Raw genomic sequence first — 27,989 nt, forward strand, 5'->3', positions numbered from 1 at the left:
GTAAAGGTTAGAGGACTGGTGTGTGTGGATCTGCAGTGCTTCACTGGAAATAATTTATTCATTGCAGATACTTTTTAGTGGCATTTTATTCATTTCCTATGCTTTTTTAAATAAACAAATGTACCAAAAAACAAGTATCAAGCTGTTCAAGTGCTTCGGCTACTTGTCCCCTGGTTCAGCAGAGGCCCCAGTTTCCCAGTTGTTGACTGTGACAGGCTCAGCGTGGGCTCAGCAGATGCTGTCTTTATTTGTGGATGGTGGGGAAAGTTGGGCTTTGGGAAACAGGCTCTTTCCTCTTCATGTGATGCCGCTCTGTGTGTGAAGCAGATGTTTTTGTCTGGAAATAAAAATAATAGTCTTGGAGTCTTGCCACCACTGATTTTCAAGTCTCCCCGTATGCAAGTGGAAGGAATGGAAGCTATTGCCAATGGGTAGCTGAGAGGCCAGGGCTAGTTCTGTTCTGTTCCTGTGGGGCAACATGGGCCCCACCCTGTGTGACCTTTCCCAATACCTAACCCCCATAGAGGCCCAGGGCCACCCTAATCACTGACCACAGTTGATCTCTAAGCCCCGTGCGGGTCACCAGCCATCAGAACAAAAGTAAAGGGAGGGCAGTGAGAGAGGAAAGTTCCCATGGCTCCCACCATCTGCCACGCACTTGGAGGGGAGACTCAAGCACACCGGATTGAATCCACCGAGAAAACCAGATACTGTGTAATGAGCCACCCCAAAATTTAGTTAAAAATTAGTAGTTTTGCTCACAGATCTATAATTAGAGCAGGGCTCAGCAGGGACTGAATATCTCTGCTCCACGTGGTCTCAGCTTGGGCAGCACAATTAGAATCCTCTTTCAATTGGGCTCTTTGACACAGCTGACAAGTTAGTGCTGGCTGTTGACTGGGAGCTTTGACTCCTGGTCACTTGGACTACTGCACAGAGCTTCTTCACAACATGGTGGCTGGGTTCCACGACTGAGCACTCCCAGATTCTAAAGGTCAGAACAGCCAGTCTCTCAGAGGCTGGACCTGGACACTGGCATGACATTACTTCCATTCTATTCCTTTTTTAGTTTTGTTTTGTTTGTTTTTTTGTGTTTTTGAGACAGGGTCTCACTCTGTTGACCCAGCTGGAGTGTAGCGGTAAGATCATAGCTCACTGCAACCTTGAACTCCTGGGCTTAAAGCGATCCTCCCACTTCAGCCTCCTGAGTAGCTGGGACTACAGCCATGCACTACCATGCCCAGCTAAACTTCCATTCTATTCTATGGGGGCATTAGTCACAGAACCTACTCAGATTTACGTGGAGGAAGCAAAGATTCCCCCTCCCCATCTCAGTGGGAGAGGTGTCAAAGAATTTGCAGCCATCTGTAATAGGCTTCATGGGGGCTGGGGAGATGAGAGCTGTCCAGGTCATGCCCTTGGACAGCACTGACCACCTTCACCACTGCGTCCCTGATCACCATGACCACATCTGGGCTGCATCCCACCTCTGACTGCCCCTTCTCCTGGATCCTGTTCTCACGACTCAAGGTTCAGTCTTTGGTCTTCTGGTCTTTTCTCTCTGCACACTGCCCCATAGGGAGGGTACTGTCTTAGTCCATTTATGTTGCTATAAGGGAATACATAAGCATGAAGAATTTAAGAAGAAAAGAGGTTTATTTGGCTCATGGTTCTGCAGTCTGTACAGGAAGCATGAAACCCAGCATCTGCAACCAATAAGGGCCTCAGGCTACTTCCCCTCATGGCAGAAGACAGAGGGGAGCCTGCACGTGCAGAAATCACATGGTGAGAGAGGAAGCGAGAGAATGACAGGGGAAGGGGTGGTGCCAGGCTGTTTCCAACAACCAGCTCTTGACAGAACTAAGAGAGGAAGAACTTGCCATGGACCCAGGAAGGGCATTAATCTATTCTGAATGGCTATACAAGATTACATCTTCTAAGGTCACTTTCAGCTCTAGAACGCTTTGATTCCTCCAGTCACCCAGGCCCAGAATATTGGACCTAACTTCATTTCATCCCTGCCACTCACCCTGATTGTTCTAGATTCTCCTCCCATCCAACATCCCCCTCTATTCCACCAGTCCTTTTTCATCATGTGACTCCGTCGCTCTGAAATCTGTGCCTCCAGACTTGGTTGGCCCTTAGAACAGAATCCTTGGTCTTTTGCTGGTGGTGTGGCACTTCCAGTCCACTGCCTGGCCCTCCTTACCTCTTCAGACTTCTCTCCGCCCACTTCACCCATGACCTCAGAACTCTATTCCAGTGGGGTTCTGAATCCACTCCTGCCCACACCTTGTTCATGCCATTGTTCCTGGACAACTCACAGCAAAAGCTGCCCACCTTCCATGTCTTACCAGCACTTCAAAGTCTATCACAGAGCCCATTTTCTCCAGGAAGCCCTCCAACTCTGCTAAGCGCTCCTTCTAAATCCCAGTAGGCCTTTTGATTCATAATTCTTCTGCATGTAGCTGTATTAGTTTCATTATTTAAAAAGCTTGTGCTTGCTTGTCTTTGCTTAACCAAGATGCTACTTTTTTCAGAGGTAGGGGCCCATGTCTTGTACTTGGTCCATCTGCCTCACATTGTCCAACACAGTTGGTGCCCTAGAAATTATGTCTGTTACATTTAATTATCAGAGACATGTCGTACTTCAGCAGTGACTTCAGGCAGGTGTTATACTGGAGGCTTCCAGATGGCAAGGAGGAAGTAGATGTCAGGCAAGTGCTCTGTGTTTTACAAACCTTATCTCATGTCATCCTCTAATATCCTAGCAGCAAAGCTTATCTTCAGCTTACTGGTGAGAGGAGAAGGCCCAGCAAGGTGAAGTCACGAGCCCAAGGTCACAGAGCAGCAAGAGGCAGGGCAGCAATCATACAGCCTTTCCACAGTGCTCTGCTACTCAGCTAGGCCATGAGACTGGGTTCTCCTGGGATCCACAGTCAGGAGAGGGGCTGCTGAGGAGTCTGGCGGACCCCAGGGCTTCCTAGATAGTGTTTGTCTCCTCTTTTGCTTTCCTTCAAGAGGCCACAAGTTTGAGGTGGAGGAGGCCTCAGGGACACTGAAGCATAATACCTAGTCCTGGGCACAAGATTAAATCTTCTAAGCCCACTTCTAACTCTAGAATGCTTTGATTCCTCCAGTCACCCTGGTCCAGAATATTGAACCCAACTTTGGTTCATCCCTGTCACTCACCCTGATTGGCATTTCTGCTTCCACCTATATACCCTGCCTTGTCTGGACTTTGTGTAGGCAGCTCCTCCCCCAAGTCAGGGATACTTGGGGATCTGATGTTAAAACCACAGGGCAAAGCACCTATAGCCCTCCAGGCTGCTGCCAAACCTGTCTCCTTTACCCTCGCCCTGCCCTTCAGACCCAGCCTCTCATGGACTTCTGTTCCCCAGGGAAGAGGGGAGTCCTGTTCACATCTGTGTGGTCTCTGGGATCATATCTAATCAGTGCCACATCAAGGCATCCTCAGCCAGTCCTAGGGAACCTACAAACAACACCCAACCCCATAGCTCACTGTTCTGTTTGGGGGGTTCACAAGGCTATTTCTTGGCTTTAAATGTGCTTGTGACGAAATGAGAAAGGTGGAACTCAGCCTCCTGCTGGCCAATTCTCTCCTAGCCTCAGGCTTCCTAAGAACTTTTTTTTTTTTTGAGACAGTCTTGCTCTATTGCCCAGGCCGAAGTGCAGTGGCATGATCTTGGCTCACTGCAACCTCCATCTCCCAGGTTCAAGCGATTCTCATGCCTCAGCCTCCTGAATAGCTGGGATTACAGGTGTGCCCAACCACACCTGGCTAATTTTTGTATTTTTAGTAGAGACAGGCTTCACCATGTTGGCCAGGCTGGTCTCGAACTCCTGACCTCAGGTGATCTTCCCGCTTTCACCCAGCAAAGTGCTGGGATTACAGGCGCGAGCCGCTGCACCCAGCCTTAAGAACCTCCTAATGATCCCATGAGTTATATGGATGAACCAGCACGGCCTCTTCTCTACCCTTGAGTGTAGGTGTATTAGTCCATTTTCATGCTGCTGATAAAGACATACCTGAGACTGGGAAGAAAAAGAGGTTTAATTGGACTTGCAGTTCCACATGGCTGGGGAGGCCTCAGAATCATGGCGGGAGGTGAAAGGCACTTCTTACATGAGAGTGGCAACAGAAAAATGATGATGATGCAAAAGCAGAAACCCCTGACAAAGTCATCAGGTCTGGTAAGACTTACTCACTACCATGAGAACATTATAGGGAAAACCATCCCCATGATTCAAATTATCTCCCACCAGGTCCCTCCCACAACATGTGGGAATTATGGGAGTACAATTCAAGATAAGATCTAGGTGGGGACACAGAGCCAAACCATATCATTCCACCCCTGGGCCCTCGAAATCTCATGTCCTCACATTTCAAAACCAATCATGCCTTCCCAGCAGTCCCCCAAAGTCTTAACTCATTTCAGCATTAACCCAAAAGTCCACAGTCCAAAGTCTCATCTGAGACAAGGCAAGTCCCTTCTGCCTATGAGCCTGTAAAATCAAAAGCAAGTTAGTTGCTTCCTAGACACAATGGGGGCACAGGTATTGAGTAAATACAACCATTTCAAATGGGAGAAATTGGTAAAAACAAAGGGATTGTAGGCCCCATGCACATCTGAAATCAAATGGGGCAGTCAAATCTTAAAGCTCCAAAATGATCTTCTTTGACTCCATGTCTGACGTCCAGAAACAAGAGGTGGGTCCTCATGGTCTTGGACAGCTCTGCCCTTGTGGCTTTGCAGGATACAGCCTCCCTCCTGGCTGCTTTCATGGGTGAGCGTTGAGGCTGTGGTCTGCAGCTTTTCCAGGTGCACAGTGCAGGCTGTCAGTAGGTCTACCATTTTGGGGTCTGGAGGACAGTGGCCCTCTTCTCACAGCTCCACTAGGCAGTGCCCCAGTAGGGACTCTGTGTTGGGGCTCCAACCCCACATTTCCCTTCCACACTGCTCTAGCAGAGGTTCTCCATGACAGCCCCGCCCCTGCAGCAAACTTCTGCCTGGACATCCAGGCATTGCCATACATCCTCTGAAATCTAGGCTGAGGTTCCCAAACCTCAGTTATTGACTTCTGTGTACTTGCAGGCTCAACACCATGTGGAAGCTGCCAAGGCTTGGGGCTTGCACTCTTTGAAGTCATGGCCCGAGCTCTACATTGGCCCCTTTCAGCCATAGCTGAAGTGGCTGGGATGCAGGACACCAAGTCCCTAGACTGCACACAGCATGGGTACCCTGGACCTGGCCCTCAAAACCATTTTTTCCCTCCTAAGCCTCTGGGCCTGTGATGGGAGGGGCTGCCATAAAGACCCTTGATATGCTCTGGAGACATTTCCCCATTTTCTTGGGGATTAACATTCGGTTCCTCATTACTTATGCAAATTTCTACAGCTGGCTTCAATTTCTTCTCAGAAAATAGATTTTTCTTTTATACTGCATTGTCAGGTTGAAGACTTTCCGAACTTTTATGCTCTGCTTCCTTATTAAAACTGAATGCCTTAAATAGCACTGAAGTTACCTCTTGAATGCTTGCTGCTTAGACATTTCTTCCACCAGATACCCTAAATTACCTCTCTCAAGTTCAAAATTCCACAGATCTCTACAGCAGGGGCAAAATGCCACCAGTCTCTTTGCTAAAACATAACAAGAGTCATCTTTGCTCCACTTCCCAACAAGTTCTTCATCTCTATCTGAGACTACCTCAGCCTGGACTTTATTGTCCATATTGCTATCAGCATTTTGGGCAAAGCCATTCAACAAGTCTCTAGAAAGTTCCAAACTTTCCCACATTTTCTTGTCTTTTTCTGAACCCTCCAAACTGTTCCAACCTCTGCCTATTACCCAGTTCCAAAGTCACTTCCACATTTTCAGGTATCTTTTCAGCAGTGCCCCCTCTACTGGTACCAAGTTACCGTATTAGTCCATTTTCATGCTGCTGATAAAGACATACTCGAGACTGGGAAGAAAAGGAGGTTTAATTGGACGTACAGTTCTACATGGCTGGGGAGGCCTCAATCATGGTGGGAGGCAAAAGGTACTTCTTACATGGTGGTGGCAAGAGAAAAATGAGGAAGATGCAAAAGCAGAACCCCCTGATGAAACCATCAGATCTCATGAGACTTATTCACTAACACGAGAACAGTATGGGAGAAACCGCCCCCATGATTCAAATTATCTCCCACCAAGTCCCTCCCACAACACGTTGGAATTATGGGAGTACAATTCAAGATGAGATCTGGTGAGGACACAGAGCTAAATCATGTCAGTAGGTAACTGCAAGAGCTAGACTATGGTCATTTAAGACCCAGCCAACAAACAAGCCTAGGAAAAGATTAGCTATAGTCTACAAGGACTCAGAAAGAGATCCTATAGCTCTCTTTCTGATCTACAGGAAAATCTGAAACTGATGTAAGAAAAGAGCTCCCCACCCCAGCCTTCTGCCCAGCCCAGGCCAGCAGCAGTGCAGCAGCAGCAAACACTCTCGCCTTTGTTCCCTCTCCCATTTTCAACACTCTGACTGCCCAGCCCGCATCCTCAAGACCCAGGAGGCAGCTTCGTGGTCATGTAACCTATGCGTTACACAGAACCTACAACTTGGAAGGGCCCACACTTGGTCTCTGCTGTTGCCAGTTCAAAATTCTTAATAATTTTTGAACAAGGGACCCAGTGTTTTTATTTTGCACTGGGCTCTGGCAAATTAAGTAGCCAGGCCTTTTCAGAGGATGAGGCAGTTTCTGAGAGGTTAAACAACCTGTCTGGGGATTCACAACTAAATGACAGACCAAGATTTGAGTCCTAGTGTGTCTTAAACTCCATCAGCCTCTTTCTTCAGGGTGCTGGCCTCTGCTTGCTCACCCACTTTCCACACCTGTGCACATGATTTTTAAACTCTATCAAAGGGCCTTCTGTGCCACACCTTTATAAGCTGGCTAAAACTCATTAGGCTGATCATCTAAAAAAAGAACATTTGTAAATTGGCCTATAGACAGAATAGGTCTATTTAGACAGAATGGACTATAGAACTGCCTATGTTCCAGACAGTAGCCAGCAGCTACATGTGGCTATTTAGACTTTAGTATTTATTCAATTAAAATTTCGTTAAATTTGGTGCTAAAGAATACATCAAAATACACTGGGTTTCCTTTTTCAAATTAAGTGTGCATGATTGTATATGGAAGAGACTAAGGTCCCAGGGTAGGAAACCTAGGAAAAGGGATATGGAGTTCTTACTTGACTTGAATGTGCACCTGAGGGTGCTTTGTGTGAATATATTGCACACTACAGCATTGTATTTCTTTTTTTGAGTTGAGTTTCAGTAAAATACAATTCTTCCCCCTTCTAAAAAAATGTAGTTCCTCAGTTGCACTAGCCACATGTTTAAGCTTTCAGTAGCTATATGTGGCTAAGTGGCTACTGTATTGGACAGAACAAATATAGAACATCTCCATCATCACAGAAAATGCGATTGAACAGGGCTAATATAGCAAGTGTGTGTGTGTGTGTGTGTGTGTGTGTGTGTGTGTGTGTGTAATGCCACCTTCTATGTATTGAATGATTACTATTTACCAAGAACTCTTCTAAAATGTTTATATGAACAGTTTTATTGAATCCTCATATTTAATTTTCAGTCCTTATCTTACTTGACACAGTATTTAACACCATCTCTCTCTCTCCCCTCCATGAGACATTTCCTTCTCTTGGCCACCACAGCCTCAGATTTGCTGGTTTTCCTCCTTCCCCTCTGGCTTCTCCTTATCAGTCTCCATGGCTGGTTCCCCCTTTTCTCCCAATCTCTAAACATCAGAGGGCCCCGTGTTTCAGTGCCCAGATTCTTCTCTTTTCTCTCCACACTTACTCATTTGGTGACTTTCTCCAGTCCCATGATGTTAAATACCATCCATGTCTCAATGGCTCCCAAAGTGGACCTATGCCCTGAATTCTGACCATGTATCCATCTCTGCTCAAGATTTCCAGTTGGTATCTAATGGCCATCTCTGATTTGAAATATCCACAACTGACCTTCTGATGTTCCCCTCAAACCTGTTCCTCCGATTGGTGGGGAGGCTAGAGGAAACAAGCTTGCTCCAAATGGAGTTGACGGCAGCTCCGTCCTTCCAAAAACTTTAGAGTTCTCTCTGACTCCTCTCTTTCTCTCACATCCTATATCCAGTCCATAGGGGACCTTAATGGTTCTCCCTTATATGATGAATCCCCCTTCTTCCTGCTTCCACTACTTTCACTTGGTTCACACCAACATCCTCTCTCACTTAGATGATGCAGTCACCTCCTAAATCAGTCTCTGTACTTCCACCTTCACCCTCCTCAGCCTCATCTCAAGACACTAGCACAGTGTTTCTGTTTGTATATAAAGCAGATCTTGCAACTTCCCTGCCTAGAACCTGCCTGTGGCCCCACCTTACTCAGAGTAGAAGCCAAAGTTCTTCCTATGGTCCACAAGGCCTTGCTAGTCCTGGTTCCATCACCTGTTTCACAACAGTTCCTGCCAGGTACTCTGTCAACCATCCTGCTCCACTCAGTCCAAGCCCTTGGCTATCCTTGAACACTCTGACCTCACAGCCTTTGCATTTGCTGTTCTCTCCACCTGGAACGCTTGTCCACCAGACACCCCCTGACTCTCTCTCTTACTAGGTCTTTACACAAATGTTACCTTAATTTCCCCCAATGAAATCCCATGTGGCTTCCCTGGTGACACTCTCTAAAATGTCAAGCCTTTCCCTGACCTCCACACTTCATATCCATCTTCCCTGCTTTATTTTTACTGCTTAGTACTTATTACCATGTAACAAACTATCTATTTTATTTATTTATCTTACTTATTGTTGGTCTTCCAGCTAAGTTACAAGCTTCATGAGGCAGGAACTGTTGGTACGTTTTGCTCATCCCCGTCCCCAGGATTTGTAATAGTACCTGGCACATGGATAGGTTCAGCTTCACGCAACAAAAACCAATAGTGACATAAACAAGACAGAGGCTTTTTTTTTTTTTAACATATATGCCATTCAACAGTGGAACCTAGGACCCTATCTCTTTCTCCTTCAGCATTCTGACTGTGACTTCTACTATCATATTTGCCTCATGATCTCATTATTGATGCCAGAGCTCCAGCTGTCACACACACATTCCAGGAAGGAAGAAGAGAGGTAGGGCAAAAGGACTCTTACTTTTCAACTGAAGCTGTCTCCATTAAAAGTTTTCTTGTAGTCCAGGCATGGTGGCTCACTTCTGTAACCAGCACTTTGGGAGCCAAAGTGAACCAGAATCTCGTGAGCCCAGGAGTTCAAGACCAGCCTGAGCAACATGGTGAAACCCCATCTCTACAAAAAATTAAAAAATCAGGAGGGCATGATGGCGCACGGTAGTCACAGCTACTCAGAAACTGAGGTGGGAAGATCACCTGAGCCCAGGGAGGTTGAGACTGCAGTGAGCCATGATCGTGCCACTGCACTCCAGCCTAGGTGACAGAGTGAGATGAGATCCTGTCTCAAAAAAAAAAGAACTTTCTTGTAAGCCCCACTCAGCAACTTTGAATTACACCTCACCTCTATCAATGTTATCTCTAGGTACACTGGAAAGACTCTGCCAATATAAAGGTCAGTTGCAGGAGGGGAATGAGAGAAGAGATGAAAGGATACGGGCAGGCAACTTGGCATCTTTGCTTCAGTCCCTGTTTCTTATGTGTTTGTTTGTTTATATTTAAATGTGATTGTAAATCCTTCCAAAGCGTGCAGCATTTGTTTCCAGCATAATGCAAAAATCATGTTTGCTTAGATGTCTAAATTCTCTTCATTCAAACATGTTTTCATACAACTAATTTTGTTTTCTCAGTTGCCTGCCTTGTCAACTGAAAGAGCCTCTAAAGAGATTTGCCCCATCATCTCACTCTTCTAAGCTGATTAGAGACCACTCTAAATGTCACTGTGTGGTTTTGATAGTTTTGTCCTGTTTTTTATGTACTAGTGAAATGTCTCCCCTAAAAGATAGTGTCATTCAGCATTTAAAAATTTTTTCAGGCTGGGCGCGGTGGCTCACACCTGTACTCCCAACACTTTTTGGTGGCCGAGGTGGGCAGAACACTTGAGGTCAGGAGTTCGAGACCAGCCTGGTCAACATGGTGAAACCCCATCTCTACTAAAAAATATATATATGAATTAGCCAGGCATGGTGGCAGAGCCTGTAATCCCAACTATTTGGGAGGCTGAGGCAGGAGAATCACTTGAACCCGGGAAGCAGAGGTCACAGTGACCCAAGATTGTGCCACTGTACTCCAGCCTAGGTGACAGAGTGAAGCTCTGTCTCAAAAAAATAAAAATAAAAATAAAAATTTTTTCAAACATGAAAATAAGCTTCAAATGAGGGCCCTCATTTAATACAAACACAGTTCATCAAAACATCATCAAATGATCTTGAGTCTCATTGTAACATGGTGCTATTTCATTTTGTTTTGTTTTGTTTTATTATTTTATGAGCATTAACTAACCACAAAGTACAATTTGTCACTGAAAGTCTATGGATGATCAAAAAGAGCCATGGTCACCAATGAGACCCAAGTGAGCTCATTGGACAATGAACAAGCTAATGAGAACTGTTTATCCACATGAGAGCTTTCATCAGATTACTGAGTTAACCTTTATTTTACTCAACACTGAGCAGGGCCTGAGTCCGTGGAGACTCAAGGCCTCTTCAAGGCTTACTTGAGTGCAATGTTTGTCCTTCTGGCCTCAGTGGGAAAGAACAGCTTCTAGATGTTTTCTGCCCTACACCAGCTGGTATCTCATTCCATGGCCTGGAGTATCTCAGTGTCGTTTCTCAAACCTGTGTCCAAATTACCTGGGTTTCTTATATAAAAGGCAAATTCCTGGGCCCCACAAAGAGGCAGGATCTCTGGACTGGAGTCCAGACATTTCCAACAAGCTTCCTATCTTTGGACAACTTTCTTCAGAAAGGGGACCCTATAGGGGGTGCCCATCCAGGATCTCGTTTCTCGTCTGAAACTATCCCAGGCACTCCTAGGGCAAGAGCTGAAGCTACTCAGACCAAATCCAGAGCCACCTGGTGCCTCTGCAGGGACTCAGTGTCACCCACTAAAACTGCAAATGCTAAATTAGGGACCACTCCTCAGAGAGCAGAGGATCAGTTTCATATTCATTCTGTAAGTGTCTCCTGACATTGGCCTAAAGCGAAGTCCTGGGATGCAGATAATGGCCTCGAGTGCAGACCTGGAACTCTCATAGCCAAACAGTGAGGGCTGCTCCAAGCACTCAAACCATCTTTGTGCAGGTGATTGAAAAAGAGATTGGACTACAAGAAAGACTTTTAATTGAGACAGCTTCAGTTGAAAAGTAGGTGTCCTTTTGCCCCACCTCTCTTCTTCCTTCCTGGAATGTGTGTGACAGCTGGAGCTCTGGCATCAATAATGAGATCATGAGGCAATTTTGATGGTAGAAGTCACAGTCAGGACGGTGAAGGAGAAAGAGATAGGGGCCTAGGTTCCACTGTTGAGTGGCATATATTTATGTTTAAAAAAAAAAAAAAAGCCTCTATCTTGTTTATGTCACTATTGGTTTCTGTTGCGTGAAGCTGAACCTATCCATGTGCCAGGTACTATTACTATTGCAAGTCCTGGGGATGGGGATGAGCAAAACGTACCAATAGTTCCTGCCTCATGAAGCTTGTAACTTAGCTGGAAGACCAACAATAAGTAAGATAAATAAATAAAATATATAGTTTGTTACATGGTAATAAGTACTAAGGAGTAAAAATAAAGCAGGGAAGGGGCTGGACAATACCCCGAGGTTTGCCTGAGATCAGTCACTTTTCCGAAGTTTTACCACTTAAATATGACCCTATAAGATCTTCAAAGTGCCCTTTTCTTTCCTTTTTCTTTTCTTCTTAAAAAAAAAAAAGTTTTCCAGCCGGGCATGGTAACTCATGCCTGTCTGTAATCCCAGCACTTTGGGAGATTGAAATGGGTGGATCGCTTGAACCCAGGAGTTTGAGACCAGCCTGGGCAACATGGCGAAACCCCATCTCTATAAAAAATACAAGCCAGGTGTGGTGGTGCAGCCTGTGGTCCCAGCTACTCGGGAGGCTGAGGCTGGGGGAGGCCTGGGCTGGAGCCAGGTTGCAGTGAGTCAAGATCACATCACTGCACTCCAGCCTGGGCAATAGAGTGAGCCCCTGTCTCAAAAAAAATTTTTTTTTAAATTTTTTTAAATAATAAAAATTTAGAAAAGCTTTTTTCAACCTTTCAAAAATTGTTTGACATTCGAGTATGGAAATCTTCTAACATACACTAAAGTAGAGGAAAGAGTAAAATGAACAGTAATATATCCATCACTCGGCCTCAACAATGATCAGCACTTTACTATCCTTGATTCACCTGAGGTTCTTTTTCTTTTTTTTTTCAGAATGAATACAGTCTAATTCCATTTATACAGGGTTCAAAACCAGTTAAAACTAAAAAAGTATATTGTAAAAATAACAGTGTATGGTTTAGGGAATCACTCACATGCGGTAAAACTATAAAAGAAGAGCAAGGGAACACTTACTGCGACAGTAAGAATGGTCCACCTGGGCAGATGAAGAAGCCAGATGCAAGCAGGGAGGGGCACACAGGCGTCTTCTAAAGTTGTTTCCTAAAGGTTTATGGGTAAATGTGGTTCATTTTGTTCTTCAAATACTACATATACATTATACATTCTTCTGCATAATTATACATTTCATGGTAAAGCAAACGAAAAAACATATCAAATATCTACTCTATGGAAAGGCACTGTGGATGTTAAAATGACTCAGACTCCACCTCCACTCTGCTAAAATTACTTTCACTGAGGTCAAAGACTTCAATGTCACTAAAGGGAATGAACATTTTCAATTCTCATTTTCTTTAGTGTCTCAGCAGCATTCAACTCTGCTGACCATTCTTCTCCTTGAAACAGTATATTCCGTTGGTTTTCATAAAACCATATTCTCCTGACCATTCCTTCTCAGTCTCCTTCAAAGGCTTGTCTGCTACCACCTAAACCTTAAATACTGGAGCTCCCTAAGGTACATCCATGAAATCCCATTTTTTAATAAGCTATTTTTTCTCTCTAGACACTCACATCCATGCCTATGGCTTCAATTATCATCCACACATCAAAGATTTAGATCTCCAGCTCAGATCTCTCCTCTGAGTGATGTATCACATTATCTTGTCAACACCTCTACTTGAATATTTCAAAATATCTAAATTTTGACCTGTTAAAAATGAAACTTGTGATTTCCCCGCAAAACACTTCTAGTATTCTTTCTCAGTGAATGGCACTGCCAGTCATCCTTGACAATTTCACTTGATGAAAACAAATAGGCTTTTGTTTTTCTTTCTATAGACTAAAAGAACTCACTTTCTTTTCTTTCTAAGAAAAGGTTGAAAATGAGGAAAGTAATTTTGGTGATGACTCTAAGTTGAAATAAAATCTTTCCAAAAACAAACAAACAAATCAAAAATCCCACATCATCTGGTAATTTAGGTTTCCTGCATAGAGGGAGCTCAATAAAGTTAGTTCCTTTCCCTCTAAATTAAGAGTTTTTCCAAAACACAACAGTGATTTATTTTTCCTCTCTCCTTCTTTTAACCCCTTTATGTATGCCTTCTTGTCACTTCATTTTTACACACAATAGAGTATTAAATTGTTTCTGATTTTCTTCATTTCCTGTTTCTACTTTTTTCTTTATTTCCCTCATGGCCCAACTCTCTGTGACTGAATCAGAAGACGGTCCTTCAATCAACAAATATTTATTGAGCACTCTGGGATACAGCAATGAGCAAGATAAGGTTCCTGCTCTGATGTGTTTTATATCTGGAGTGGGGAACAAACAATTACAAAATAAATAGCATGAGCTAATTAAGGAATTAAAACTGAATGATATAGAGAATAACTGGGTGGCTATCTTAGATTGAGTGGTCAGGAAAGGCCTTTCTGAGGAGGTTCTATTTAAATCTTTTTTAAAATTATTTTATTTTATTTTTCCATGAGTTATTGGGGTACAGGTGGTATTTGGTTACATGAGTAAGTTCTTTAGTGGTGATTTGTGAGATTTTGGTGCACCCATCACCTGAGCAATATACACTGCACCAAATTTGTAGTCTTTTATCCCTTGCCCCCATCCACTATTCCCCCAAGTCCCCAAAGTCCATTGTATCATTCTTATGCCATCTGATATTCTTTTAATCACAACTCCATGCCTGGAATTGACTGGAATCTCAGAGGGCGGAAAGACCTTGGCGCACCGGTCATTGGTCACCTCTACTCACCTCTTGCCCCAACTCCTACCATAGAGCTTAGTAATCACGGCATCCCTGGGACCTCAGGAAAATGTAGAGAACACAAATTACAATAGGCTTCCAGAATCTTGGAAAAGTTCATTCACCTATGATGTCAGCAAGCAATGTGGATTCAAACTATGTGACACTTCATCCTAGGCAACAGGATGACCTGTGACAAAGGATGACATAGATTAAACCTTCATTCACAGTGTGCACCCAGCCTGGTTTCCCCCAGCTCTCATCACCATAACAACCAGCATTCTATAATAAGTATCCAGTCACCTAGAGACATGGGAAAACAACGCAGCAAATGTTGCTATGTTCCAATTATGAAGCCTTGGGTTCCAAGAGGTCTTACATGGCAATCTCATCCTCTGCTTTTGGGTTCTTGATCTCATGACATGTAACACCCACCCATGAGCACAGAAAAATTCCCAGGCAGGTTTTTAGGTGCCCCTGACATCTTGCAAGAAAGATAGTACCCAGAGCCACATGTGATTTGCCGAATAATCAGCATCAAAAGAGAAAGAGAGTACCAAAATCACATAGGTCTTACAACCTCTGTAGAAGGAGGATAAGGAATCCTAGCTCTAACTCTTGGGATTATATTATTGTCATAAACTGAATAGAAAATAGCCTATGGCTTTATTACCCCACAGAACATTAACCAGGTTTGCGTACAACTTAAAATGTTTATTTTGGTGTGCCTTTCCCAATTCTTCATACGCTCTCAGAACCAGCTTTCCATCTTACTGCTTCCCTCATTAACTAATGAATTAAATAAGCTCTGTGACTCATGTCCATCCTATTTTGTATGAGTTGTGTTTTTAACTTTTTTTACTTACACTTTGACATAAGAACTGTCCACTGGACCTGCTGCCACGGTAATGAATGAGCCTTGTCCTCAGCCCAAGTCTCCCAAGAGGATGTCTTGTTGGCTGAGTCTAGCTCATAGGGTCCACCCCTGATTGTGCCGGACTGGGAAGAGGGGCGATCCAACCCCTTTAGCACTCATAGTGGGAAACAGGTGTAAATGCCCCCAAATAAGCCAGAATGCCATTAGGAAATGGGAAGAGTTACTAAACAATCCAAAATGACAAACGTCAGTGTTCCTTCCTTAGGCCTCTGGTTTACAGAGTGGGGCGCTAAGGCTCAGTCCTAGTCCAGCTGTGTCACAGTCACCAGTTTGCTGCTCCTTGAGAGGCCGCAGAGAACCAGTGTGAGGGGGCTGACCTTTGGGGGCATCACTGCTGGTGGGTGGCTTGGCCCCTCATCTAAGAGTGTTCCAGGAGCAAACCCACAGAAATGGGCATCAGACACTCATCCACCATTGTGTCAAGGAGTTTGTGGGGTGGGGGGCCCATGATGCTTGTGTACATGGGTACATACTGTTGGGGCTCAGAAAATGATACCCCAAAGCATGGTGCTTTGGCATGCTGAGCACTTTGAATTGAAATAAATTGGAAGGCCTTAGAAGTTGCCCCAGAATCAAGGTCTCTGATCTTCCCTTGTGTCTCCCCACAAGCACAGGGACGGTTCTCTCTGAAGCTCCCTCACCTCACTGAGGGAAGTCCTTCCAAAAGAAACATAATTGCCTTCAATTTCCTGTCTGAAATCTCATTAACCAGTGAAGATTAATCACCAAAGAAGAAGCTAAAGGTCACCACCACACTTAACTGGACAGATTTTTTTTTGCTGTTCTGAGAGATGCTACCTGAGAGATTTTACAGTTGGCTTGCCATAGCCACAGGTTCCACATTCACAGATTCAACAACCATAGATTGAAAACCACAGATACAAAGGGTCAGCTGTACGTATTTTCCATCCACAGTTGGTTGAATCCGAGATGCAGAACCCACAGATACAGAGGGCCAACTGTACTACACCATTTTATATCTGGGACTTGAGCATCCGGTGACTGTGGTATCTGCAGGGGGTCCTGGAGCCAATCCTCTGCAGATATGGAGGGCTGACTATATCTGCATAACAAGGCAATCTTTGCTCACAGTGCAGTTCCACCCTTTACCTTCTCATGACTTGTCACCACCACCCCCAGAGCCCAGAGGAACTTTGTTCCAGGTCATTGTCTGTCTTTCAGGCCTATTAATCTCCCCTAAAAATCATTTACTCTTTGTCTAAAAGTGCCTACACCCTCCGCTTTCCTCTTCTCTGTGAAGAGGGTATTTAAGCTTCAACCCTCTGGCCCTCCTTTGGGTTTTATACTTTGTATGGTTCCTGTGCACTTGTATGTTAATAAATTTGTTTACTTTTCTCCTGTCAATCTATTGTCAGTTTGTTTTACAGACTCAAATTCTCTAACTTTCAATGGGTAGAAGGACAGTTCCTCTTGCCCCACCAGTATATGAAGGCCAGCCTGCCCTCATTTTTAGGAAACATATGTCCCCAGACTAAAGAAGATCGCAGAATTGCTGAGACGCAGCTGTAATACTAGCTGTGTGATCACACAAGCAATCTAACTTTGCTGGGCCAAAAGTTCCTCAATTATAGAATGTGAATGCTAGCACCTACCTGAGAAGATCATTTCAAGGATGAGGAGAAGTGATTTTATACATGACAATGTCTGAATTTAGTAGCTGCTATTAGTTAAGTCTGCACTGAGCAGGAAAAACCACCACCAACAGTCTGCTTTTGGGGTCTTGGTCTCTTCATCTTCAGCAAGCTGACTGTCTTTTCCTGTGAGGTGACAGTTCTCTAGATAGTTTTGTCAAACTCAGAGATGCTGTCCTCCTCATCATCTCTAAACTCACTTAGCTGTCCACTCCAGCAAGCTGGCATATAATCCTGTGGCATTTGTGCAGCCCTAGATGCTCCTGGGAGAAGCAGTATCACAGTGTGAGCCATGTGGGCTCAGCAGCTAGGGAATAGGAAAGTGCAGAGAAGCCCTGGGCATTTGTGCCTGCCTGGCCAGGGGAGCCAGACCAGAGGTCACTTGGGCTGGGGCTGGACATGCATCTGAGTATAGTGAAGGGATGTAATGTTCCCAGTATGGTGGCTGGAAATAACCATAACAACTGTGCTTTTTGTCAGAGGCGTTTGAACCAGAGTGACTCCATCTTGAATAGGGAATGGGTAAAATAAGGCTGAGACCTACTGGGCTGCATTCCCAAAAGGTTAGACATTCTTAGTCACAGGATGAGATAGGAAGTTAGCACAAGAAACAGGTCACAAAGACCTTGTGATAAAACAGGATGTGGTAAAGAAGCCAGCCAAAACCAAGACGATGATGAAAGTGACCGCTGGTCATCCTCACTGCTCATTATACTCTAGTTATAATGCATTAGCTGCTAAAAGACATTCCCACTGGCACCATGACAGTTTACAAATGCCATGGCAACATGAGGAAGTTACCCTATATGATCTAAAAAGGGGAGGAACTCTCAGTTCTGGGAATTGCCTGCCTCTTCCTGGAAAAGTCATAAATAATCCACGCCTTGTTTAGCATATGATGAAGAAATAACTATAAGTATACTCCATCGAACAGCCCACGCTGCTGCTCTGCCTATGGAGTAGCCATTCTTTATTCTCTTACTTTCTTAATAAATGTGCTTTCACTTTATTTCATGGACTCACCTCGAATTCTTTCTTGCACAAGGTCCAAGAACCCTCTCTTGGGGTCTGCGTTGGGACCCCTTCCCAGTAACATTTTCTCCCTGCTCCACCCCCACCTTCCCCAAGGACACCTTCCTCAGTGACCCCAGGCTGGACAAACAGCACCAGTCCTTTAAAGGAACTCATCACTTCGTCTCCACTGTAGAGTTAAGTTGGAGCAAAGTCAGTATCTCCAAATAGCTTCTAAGAATTTGGGAAGGTTTTTATTTTATTTTTATTTTTTAAGTTTGAAAAAAATCTTGTTAAATAGAAACTATGAATAGCGTGTGACTTCAGGGAAGAAGTCTGTGTGGCTGAAAAACTTTTCACAGTATACCCTTTTGCAACTTTTGAATTTGAACCTTGAGAATGTATCTCCAATTTTAAAATAAAATGAAAATTAAAACCTCATTTAAAAACTTGTTAAAACTCAGCTGGGCACAGTGGCTCACTCCTGTAAGCCCAGCACTTTGGTAGGCTGAGGCCGGTGGATCACGAGGTCAGAAATTCAAGACCAACCTGGCCAAGATGGTGAAACCCCATCTCTACTAAAAATACAAAAAAAATTAGCCAGGCGTGGTGGTGGGCGCCTGCAATCCCAGCTACTCGGGAGGCTGAGGCAGGTAATTACTTGAACCCAGGAAGTGGAGGTTGCAGTGAGCCAAGATCACACTGCTGCACTCCAGCTTGGGCGACAGAGCTAGACTCTGTCTGAAACAAACAAACAAAAAAAAACTTGTTAAAACTCAGCGGGGCATGGTGGCTTATACCTGTAATCCCAGCATTTGAGGAGGCCAAGGTAGGTGGATCACTTGAGGCCAGGAGTTTGAGACCAGCCTAGGTAACATGGTAAAACCCTGTCTCTACTAAACATACAAAAAATTAGCCAGACGTGGTGGTATGCACCTGCAGTCCCAGCTACTTGGGAGGCTGAGGTGTGAGGATCACCTGAGCTTGGGAAGTCAAGGCTGCGGCGAGCTGAGATTGCGCCACTGCACTCCAACCTGGGCAACAGAGTGAGAACCTGTCTCAAGAAAACAAAAAAACAAAACGGAAAAACCTTATTAAGACTCAAGATTCTGTGGTTAATAAATGTTCCCACAAAGTATTTCAGTCTTGCCAGCGTCTACCAAGTCTATTGTTTTCCGAGCCTCTCTAACAGGCTCATGGATAGAACGGATTGGAAGATGTGCTGTAGAAATGGTAAACCAAGTGGTGCGCAGTGGCTCATGCCAGTAATCCCAGCACTTTGGGAGGCTGAGGTGGGCGGATCACTTGAGGTAAGGAGGTCAAGACCAGCCAGACCAACATGGAAAAACCCCGTCTCTACTAAAACTACAAAATTAGCCGGGCGTGGTAGTGCACACCTGTAATCCCAGCTACTCGGGAGGCTGAGTCAGGAGAATCACTTGAACCTGGGAGGCAGAGGTCACAGTGAGCTGAGATGGCACCACTGCACTCCAGCCTGGGCAACAAGAGTGAAACTCCATCTCAAAAATAAATAAATAAATAAATAAATAAATAAATAAAATAATTAATTAATAAATAAAAAAAGAAAAGAAATTGTAAACCAAAAAGTATCTGAGACAGGTCTGAATCAGTGTAGAAGTTTATTTTGCCGAGGTTAAGGATGGGTGCTCGGCAGGCAGGTCTCTGCCTTTCTCCGAAGATGACTTTGAAGGCTTTGATATTTAAAGGAAGAAAGCAGGCTGGAGGAGAAAAAGGGAGGATATGGTCACATTACTGAATCCATATGTTGTGAGAGAAAGGGAGCAGGTAGGGGAATAGCCAATTATATATTCATCTTTTGCTCAGTAAATCTGCACTTTACATAAGATAAGGTGAACTTAGAATACCTACCAGTGAAAATTTTTTAACATTTTATCTGTAGCTGTCTGCTTAGAAATGAAAGGAAAGGCAGCTTCTTCCATGACTCAGCTTTCAGCTTAATTTTTTTTTCCTTTGCCATAGTTGTTACCAGAAAGGGGTCCCAATCCAGACTCCAAGAGAGGGTTCTTGGATCTTGCTCAGGAAAGAATTCGGGGCAAGTTCATAAAGTAAAGGCAAGTTTATTAAGAAAGTGAAGGAGTAGGCCGTGCATGATGGCTCCCACCTGTAATCCCAGCACTTTGGGAACCCAACCAAGGCAGATGGATCACCTGAGGTCAGGAGTTCCAGACCAGCCTGGTCAACATGGTGAAACCCCGTCTCTACTAAAAATACAAAAATTAGCAGGGTGTGGTGGTACACGCCTGTAGTCCCAGCTACTTGGGAGGCTGAAGCAGCAGAATCGCTTAGGAGTCAGAGGTTGCAGTGAGTCGAGATTGTGCACTCCAGCCTGGGCAATAGAGTGAGACTCTGTCTCAAAAAAAAAAAAAAGAGTAAGTAAGTAAAGCAATAAAGAATGGCTACTCCATAGGCAGAGCAGTGGTGTGGGCTGCTCAGCTGCTTATGCTTACTTATTTCTTGATCATATGCTAAACAAGGGATGGATTATTCATGACTTTCTGGGAAAGGGACCGGCAATTCCCAGAACTGAGGGTTCCTCCCGCTTTTATACCATACAGGGTAACTTCCTGATATTGCCATGGCATTCGTAAACTGTTATGGTGTTACAGGAAAGAGGTCCCATCCAGACCCCAAGAGAGGATTCTTGGATCTCACACAAGAAAGAATTTAGGGCAAGTTCATAGAGTAAAGTGAAAGCAAGTTTATTAAGAAAGTAAAGGAATATGGCCGGGCACAGTGGCTCACGCCTTTAATCCCAGCACTCTGGGAGGCTGAGACAGGCGGATCACGAGGTCAGGACATCGAGACCATCCTGGCTAACACAGTGAAACTCCGTCTCTACTAAACAAAATACAAAAAATTAACCGGGCATAGTGGCGGGCGCCTGTAGTCCCAGCTACTCGGGAGGCTGAGGCAGGAGAATGGCGTGAACCCGGGAGGCAGAGCTTGTAGTGAGCTGAGATCGTGCCACTGCACTCCAGCACTCCAGCCTGGGCAACAGAGCAAGACTCTGTCTCAAAAAAAAAAAAGAAAGTAAAGGAATAAAAGAATAGCTACTCCAGCCAGTCATGGTGGCTCACACCTGTAATCCCAACACTTTGGGAGGCCGAGGAGGGTGGATCACTTGAGATCAGGAGTTCGAGACCAGCCTGGCCAACATGATGAAACCCCGTCTCTACTAAAAATACAAAAATTAGCCAGGCGTGGTGGCCCGCGCCTGTAATCCCAGCTACTCTGGAGACTGTGGCAGGAGAATCGCTTGAACCCAGGAAGCAGAGGTTGCAGTGAGCCAAGATCGCACCACTGCACTCCAGTCTAGGTGACAGAGCAAGACTCCATAGACAGAGTAGCCCCTAGGGCTGCTGATTGCCCACTTTTTTGTGGTTATTTCTTGATGAAATTATAAGCAAGGGTTGGATTATATATGCCTCCCCGTTTTACATTATATATGGTAACTCCCTGACATTGCCATGGCATTTGTAAAATGTCATGGCACTAGTGGGAACATAGCAGTGAGGATGACCAGAGGTCCGCCTCGTCACCATGTTGGTTTTGGTGGGTTTTAGCTGGCTCCTTTACTGCAACCTGTTTCGTCAGCAGGGTCTTTATGACCTGTATCATGTGCCAACCTCCTATGTCATTCTGTGACTTAGAATGCCTTAGCCATCTGGAAATGTAGCCCAGTAGGTCTCAGCCTCATTTTACCCAGCCCCTATTCAAGCTGGAGTTGCTCTGGTTCAAATGCCTCTGATATAGTGAATTGGGGTACCAAGTTTTTATTTTCCTTTCACAAAATACTGCAAGCTCTGCTGGAAGCCTCTTCCACACCACCACCGGGTGATTCTGGAGCTCCCACCCTCTACCCAACACTCAGAACTTGGTACCCCCAGGCCTTGATACCCCCATCCTCAGGGGCTGACAACCAGCCCTGGGAGAAGAGGTGCTGGGCTCCCTCTGTCTGGAAAGAGGAGTCCTGGCACCAGCTGGTGAAATGATTTCAGGCCCTTTCCCAGCCTCTTCACATTGCCCAGGACTTTCCTATCTGAGCCCTCCAGGATCCAGGCTGGAGATGCAAGAAACTACCCTGACTAGGGACTGGGGTCTAGGGCCTGGGGTTGTGAGGGATCCAGCTGCTCCTTGGAGTTCAGAGAAAGAAGCCCAGCATGTGAGAGGGACTACTCAGAAAATTCTTTTGTGGTTGCTATGTAATTTGAGGGGAAAAAATATTTTTAGCCAAAATCCACATCCGTGGCTCTGCAGGAGAAAGCAAAGAAGCACTCTGCCACAGACGAGGATTCAGTCTGTACTGTGGACCCCGGGCTGGCTCACTGGCTCTCAGAATACCAGCAGGGGCCAATCTGATTCTTGATTCCTTTCTTTCACAAAACACTAATTAGTTGGCTGCCTGCCACCCACAGCATTGCCTGAGCTTGTTTGCAGTCCTAGCAGTGGCAAGATTATTTTATATTCCTGGGTTAAGTCTTCTCCCTCACCTTCCACCTGAGGGACTGTCCCCCTACCCCTCTATTAAGACTTCCACCCCCCACCCCACCCCATGCCCACCCCTGGTCACTGCAGCCACCATGAGGCCAGCCTGCAGGCTTAGTTTCATGGGTCTTTGATCTCAATGGTATCAATAATGTGATCGATTATACCTTCTCTTTTGATTCGCAAAGCACTTTCACAAGCACTCTTTTACCCTCCTCGTCACTGTGCTGGGCACACAACTCAATAAACTCTGAATTGAATCGGTCCTTATTTATTGAGTGAGGCAAGTGCAGTAGAACTAATTATCTTCTTCCTCCTCTCTCTCTCTCACTTCCTCTCTCTCTCTCTTTCTCTCTTTTTCTTTCTTTCTTTCTTTTTTGATCCATTATAAGGAAATCCAAAGAATGTGTGATTCTGACACTAAGGCCACACAGCAAGAAAATGGCAAACTGATGGGAGAAGTCCAGCTTCCTGCTGCCCGGTGTGAGGGAAGGGGGCCCTTCCGCTACACCCATGTGACTCCAAGGTGTATTCATGAAACTTCTGTGGCTGCTGATCTGTGTGTGTGTGTGTGTGTGTGTGTGAGACAGAGTCTCGCTCTGTCACTCAGGCTGGAGTGCAGTGGTGCGATCTCGGCTCACTGCAACCTTCACCTCCTGGGTTCAAGTGATTCTCCTACCTCAGCCTCCCAAGTAGCTGGGGTTACAGGCACCCACTGCCACGCCTCGCTAATTTTTGTATTTTTAATAGAGACAGGGTTTCGCCATGTTGGCCAGGCTGGTCTCGAGCTCCTGACCTCAAGGGATCCACCCACCGTGGCCTCCCAAAGTACTGGGATTACAGGTGTGAGCCATCACACCAAGTCTGATCTCTTGATCAGTATTTCAGTGCTCCTGGTGGCATAGGCCCTTCAGAGCTAGCACAGGTGCTCTCCCAGGCCTTTGGTGTAGGGATTGATGTGATCTACAATCCCATCTGTTTCCTTTCTTTTGCTCAGATGTCTTTCTGTAAGTAAAGTCGCTCATGGGTCAAAAAGCACAAATTAAAATTGCCAGAGGAAAACAAATCAGTCTTTTCACTCTGAGATCCCCTCTGGGAAAGCCAAGCGTTCCTAATAAATGATTATTTCTATCCCAGAAAGACACCAAAAAGGGAACTGCAAAAACAACTCATTCATCAAAATATCAGTTTGGCAGATAGTTCTGCGATATCACCAACACTCCCTCTCCAGGTTACTGAGAAATCTGGGGACAAAGAGAACTTACATAGCAGTGGTGCCATCAGCGGCAACAGTTCAACTAGCCATGAAGGAGCCACTTGTCCCTTTGGTCTAAGCAGGTTTGGCTATTATTTTGCAGGAGTATGGTTAATCATATTAAGAAAAATTATCCAGAACTTCAAAGTTAGACAAAATTATGACTAAAAGTTCTCTCTGAGTCTCCTTGAGCACTGTCCTAACAATCATCTGAGGGCCAGTTAATGACCTGGGGAAATGAAACTTTTGGTTGACTTATAATTGATTGGGACTTAGACTCTAAGAGCATAGGTTCATTTGTAGACAATTTGATAAGTTGCTGTGATGATTAATTTTATGTGTTAACCTGACTAAGCCATAGGGTGCTCAGATATTTGACCAGACATTATTTCTGGCTGGGAGGGTGTTTCTGGGAGATTAATATTTGAATCCATAGACTGAGTAAAGCAGATGGCCCTCCCAGTGTGGGTGGGCCTCATCCAATCCATTAAATGTCTGAGTAGAATAAAAGGCTAAGTAAGAAAGAATTCTGTCTCTCTCTGCCTGTCTTTGAGCTGGAACATTGGTGTTCTGCCTTCAGACTCAGATTCAGACTGGAAGTTATGCCATCAGCTCTTCTGGGCCTGGACTTCTCAGCCTTCATAATCATGGGAGTCAATCTCTCTTTTTTTTTTTTTTGTTTTGAGACAGAGTCTCGCTCTGTTACCCAGGCTGGAGTGCAGTGGCATGATATCGGCTCACTGCAGCCTCTGCCTCCCGGGTTCAAGCGATTCTCCTGCCTCAGCCTCCCAAGTAGCTGGGACTACAGGCACACGCCACCACGCCCAGCTTATCTTTGCATTTTTAGTAGAGACGGGGTTTTACCATGTTGGTCAGATGGTCTTAAACTCCTGACCTCGTGATCCACCTGCCTTGGCCTCCCAAAGTGCTGGGATTACAGGCGTGAGCCATCATGCCTGGCCGAGTCAATCTCTTTTAATCAATCAATCAATCTCTCTCTGTCTCTCTCTCTCTCTCTCTCTCTGTGGGGGTGTGTGTGTGTGTGTGTACACACATCCCATTGCTCTGTTTCTCTGTTGAACCCTAATACAATTACAAATAAATTTTGTCAGAGATGCCCATGACATCTGTCCAATAGAAGAAATTATGGTTTTATTGTCCTCTAGGACATGTGAAAAGAAAATGTCTTGGGCCCCTCCAAGCTGAGAACTGCTCAGGGCAAACCTGTCTCCCATTCTATTCAAAGTCATCCCTCTGCTTTCTGAGATAGATTCATATTCTGATTGCCTCCTTTGGACAGGCTTATCAGAAACTCAAAAAAATGTGACCATTTGTCTCTCACTTACCTGTGACCTGGAAACCCCCTTTCTGCTTCCAGTTGTCCCCGCCTTTCTGGACAGAACCAATGTACTTCTTACATATATTGATTGATGACTCATGTCTCCCTAAAATGTATAAAACCAAGCTGTGTCCCGACCACCTTGGGCACATGTCGTCAGGACTTCCTGAGGCTGTGTCATAGGTACGCATCATTGACTTTGGCAAATAAACTTCCTAAAATGATTAAGACTTGGCTCATCATTTTTCTCAATTGACAAACATCAACCAGTTTTGCATCTAATTTTGCCATCTTATTCTATCATTATTTTTCCCAGTAAGTAAACATTTATTATGGCTCTTCAGAAAAATAAGTAAATAATTCTCTTTGATTTTGTTGTTGTTGTTGTTGTTGTTGTTTTGAGACAGGGTCTCTCTCTGTCATTCATGCTAGAGTGCAGTGGTGGATCTCAGCTCACTGCAGCCTCAACCTCCCAAGCTCAAACAATCCTCCCACCTCAGCCTCCCAAGTAGCTGGGACCACAAGTGCATGCCATCATGCTGGGCTAATTTTTGTATTTTTAGTAGAGACAGTTTCGCCATGTTGCTCAGGCTGGTCTCGAACTCCCGAGCTCAAACAATCCGCCTGTCTTGGCCTCCCAGAGTGCTGGGAATACAGACATGAGCCACTGTGCCAGGACATAAATAATTCTTGTGCACTGGATGTTCTTTCTAAAACAAACTACTGCTGTCTAGAGAAGGAGAACAAAGGAATCCGAAGCACTCAGCAACTCTATTCCTCACTGTCACTCACTTGGAGCTCCAGGGCTGGCACCCCACGCTGTAGCAGAAAAAAAACTGGAACAGAGGAGGACTCCCTTAACGCTGAACTGCAGCCAGGCACAGCAGGAACTTCCTCACTGGCGGGAGAGTGATCTATTCTAAGGGAAGGATTAGAGACACAGGCTGTGGAGGCCTTAAAAAGACCCACGGGAAGGCATAAGGAGTTTGAGGGAAGTAGGAAGTCCCCATGTGGGATATCCTCTAAAGGTCCAAACAGAGTCTCGTTATCCAGTAGCAGAGATGAGTTAGCTAAAGTGGAGCTTGAAGGAGCTAAAGGATTGCTTACACCCCCAGCACTAGCATGGAAGCCCATGACCACAGGGACCCCTGGTCACCTCTGTATCTTTAGGAGAGGCAGCAAATGAGCGGCTAAAGGAAAGTGAATCTATACTGTAGAGCCAACCTGATGAGGATGAACTACAGAAGGACATGAGGGAACTTTCTGGGTTGATAGAAATGCTCTGTACCTTGATGAGGGCTCTGGGGTGATGGAAATGTTCTGTATCTTGATGAAGGTAAACGTTTGTCAAAACTCATCAACTGGGTCACGCGCAGTGGCTCATGCCTGTAATCTCAGCACTTTGGGAAGCCAAGGCAGACAGATTGCTTGAGCCCAGGAGCTCCAGGCCAGCCTGGGCAATATGGTGAAACCCCATCTTTACAAAAAAAATACAAAAGTGGCACATGCCTCTGGTCCCAGCTGCTCTGGAGGTTGAGACAGGAGGATCACCTGAGCCCAGGAAGGTTGAGGCTGCAGTAAGCTGTGTTCATGCCACTGCACTCCAGCCTGGGCAACAGAGTGAGACCCTGTCTCAAAACAACAACAACAAAAATCTGATCAGCTGTATACTTAAAATGGATACATTTTATTGTATGAAAATTATAATTCAATAAAACTGATTTAAGAAGAAAAAACTATTTGATAAATTAGTTCCTAATTTCCTACATTTTTAAGATGGTTTGTGACTCATTCTGAGCAATTCCTGGCTTACAGAAGCCTGACTTCACTCTCTTACCACATTCAGAGGTAACATTTTCATTTCAAATGCAGAAGCTGACATAAGTGCAAATACTTTGGGAGACCCAGTGGAGGCAGAGTCTTTCCTTATGTGGGAGACCAGAATTTGTCACCCCAAAATATGCCTCTTTGGCATAAGGATTGTTGAGCTGAAGATAAGACGAAGCAGATGCAGGAAAGCTCTTTGCCCTTCCTCTATTTGCCTAAGAGCTACACAAATTTACAAAGACAAATGGGATCCCACCCCCACCCCCTTCTCCCGGGGAGCACAAAGGTCTCCCACTGATGACAACGTTAGACCCTCAGTGACCTGAAGATGGCACCAGAGGAATCTACATGAACAAACTTTACTCACCAGCCTTCATCTCACTTGCCTTTCCACAAGTTGCTGCCCTTAGAGATTCAAAATCCTCTTCCTGTGTCTTGTCATGTCTGTAAAAATCTACTGTTCTTTGTTGAAGATGCTATATAAGCTGGAATTCAAAGCCACCACTCTGAGAATTACTCATTCCCTGGGTACCGCCCGTGTATATATGAAAGGCACATGTCAATAAACTTTGGTTTTTCTCGTTAATCTGACTTTTGTTACAAGGGTCTGTTCCAGCTAAGAATTCGTGAGGATTGAGGGAAAAGTTATGTTTCCTCTTCAACACTTATATAAAATCACCTTTAAAATTAAATAAAACTGAGATAAATGTACAATTTGACATTAGCTGACCAAGTGCTCCTCACTTCAGCTGGCAAAAAACAAAGAACTGTGAAAAATTAGAATTAGAGGGAACATTAGAGATCATCTAGCGGCCAACTCACTCACTGATGACTCATACAGGTGAGGTCACTGAGGCCCGGTTGAAGAAAGAATAGTTGGGAAATACCTTCCTTTTCCTTCAGAATCACGTCTCTTAGAAATCTCCCTCACTTCCTCTTAAAAAGCAACACAGTGACATTTCTGCAGATGAGAGTCAGAAACACCTGCAGCACAGGTCCGTCTGATAATGAAGATTAAAATGCCTTATACTTAAAAAAAAAAGTCTAGTGTCAAATCACTCCAATATATCCAGTATGAAGTTGTATTTTTAACTATGTTTTCCT

The 27,989-nt window shown here is 44.8% G+C and overlaps 1 long non-coding RNA gene across 3 annotated transcripts; it reads right to left on the reverse strand.

Annotated features, from left to right (window-relative positions):
- Nucleotides 1-68: 68 nt before the first annotated feature.
- On the reverse strand, nucleotides 69-27,989 carry LOC103882097. Of its 3 annotated transcripts, none has more exons than XR_004182182.1 (5): nucleotides 27,253-27,989; nucleotides 25,066-25,164; nucleotides 14,347-14,527; nucleotides 12,599-12,685; nucleotides 69-337 (listed from the first exon to the last, which is right to left on the reverse strand). It is a non-coding gene; the product is annotated as an uncharacterized LOC103882097 (long non-coding RNA). The 3 variants fall into 3 exon arrangements; XR_004182181.1 differs by lacking the exon at nucleotides 27,253-27,989 and adding an exon at nucleotides 25,851-25,865; XR_643786.4 differs by lacking the exons at nucleotides 25,066-25,164; nucleotides 27,253-27,989 and having other exon boundaries at nucleotides 14,347-14,606.

Source organism: Papio anubis, chromosome 2 (genome assembly GCF_008728515.1).
Source record: "Papio anubis isolate 15944 chromosome 2, Panubis1.0, whole genome shotgun sequence".
NCBI lineage: Eukaryota > Metazoa > Chordata > Mammalia > Primates > Cercopithecidae > Papio > Papio anubis.